This window comes from Lutra lutra, chromosome 8 (assembly GCF_902655055.1).
Source record: "Lutra lutra chromosome 8, mLutLut1.2, whole genome shotgun sequence".
Lineage (NCBI taxonomy): Eukaryota > Metazoa > Chordata > Mammalia > Carnivora > Mustelidae > Lutra > Lutra lutra.
In genome coordinates, this window is record NC_062285.1 from 129,377,557 (window position 1) to 129,379,297 (window position 1,741).

The window sequence follows — 1,741 nt, forward strand, 5'->3', positions numbered from 1 at the left end:
GCAGAGAGCCCCACGTGGGGCTCCATCCCAGGACCCTGCAATCATGACCCGAGCCGAAGGCAGAGGCTTTAACCCACTGAGCCACCCAGGCGCCCCGAGAACCCAATTTTCTTTCCCCTATAAGTGACTTGATGTTTTTACCTCGCTATCTAAGTAATTCCTTATTTCTCTCTCTGAAATAATTTACATACCATAATATTTGCTCATTTTAAGTGAACAATATCGTATTTTTTAGTAAATTTACAGAGTTCTGCAACCATTACCATAATCCATTATTAGAACATTTTCATCACCCCAAAAAGATCCCTTATGCCCATTTGCAATCTATCTCTATTCACAACTCCCTGTCCCAGGCAACCACCTTAACTTTCTATTTTTTATCTACTTTCTATCCTTACAAGATTTGCCTTTTCTCTTATTCAACATAGTACTGGAAGTCATAACTTATGAATTAGGAAAGAAAAAAAAATAATACAAGCCATTCAAAACAGAAAGGAAGAAGTAAAACTATTTCTATTTGTAGATACTATATATAGAAAACCCTAAAGACTCCACCAAAAAAACTGTTAGAACTAACAAGTACAGTAAAGTTGCAGGATACAAAATCAATACACAAAAATTAATTGCATTTCTATACATGAATAATGAACTGTCACAAAGAGAAGTTAAGAAAACAATCCTATTTACAATTGAATCACAATGATTAAAATACCTAGGAAGAGGGGCATCTTGGTTGGCATATGACTCTTTATCTCGGGGTCATGAGTTCAAGCCCCACACTGGGTGTAGAGATTACTGAGAAAAATTTTTTTTTAAATTTTAAGATAAATAAAATAAAATACCTAGGAATAAATTTAACCAAGGAGGTGAAAGACCTATACACTGAAAACTATAAAACATTGGTGAAAGAAATTGAAAAAGATGCAAATAGGTAGAAAGATATTCCATGCTCATGAACTGAAGAATTAATATTGGTTTTTTGGGGGAAGAATTAATATTGTTAAAAAGTCCATACCACCCAAAGCAATCTACAGACTCAGTGCAGTCCTTATCAAAATTCCAATGGTATTTTTCATAGAAATAGAACAAATAATTATAAAAATTCGTATGGAACCAAGAAGATCCTGATTAGCCAAAGCAATCTGGAGAAAAAAAGAACAAAGCTGGAGGTATCCCATTTCCAGATTTCAAATTATGTTACAAAGCAACAGTAATCAAAATAGTATGGTATTGGCATAAAAACAGACATATAGATCAGTGGAACAGAATAAAGCCCAGAGATAAATCCATGCATAGATGGTCAATTAATTACAACAAAAAAGGCAAAACTATTTAATGAAGAAAGGACAGTCTCTTCAATAAATGGTGCTGAGAAAACTGGAAATCCATTTGCAAAAGAATAAAACTGGGTGACTACCTTACACCATACACAAGAATTAACTCAAAATGGATCAAAGACTCAAACATAAGGCCTGAAACCATAAAACTTCTAGAAGAAAACATAGGTAGTAAGCTCCTAGACTTGCTCTTGGCAATGATTTATTGAATTTGACATCAAAAGCAAAGGAAACAAAAGCAAAAATAAGCAAGTGGGACTACATAAAACCACAAAGCTTCTGTACAGCAAAGGAAACCATCAACAAAATGAGAAGGCAACCTACAGATTGGAAGAAAATGTTTACAAATCACATGCCTGATAAGGGGCTAATATTAAAAAGTATAAAGAGTTCATACAACTCAA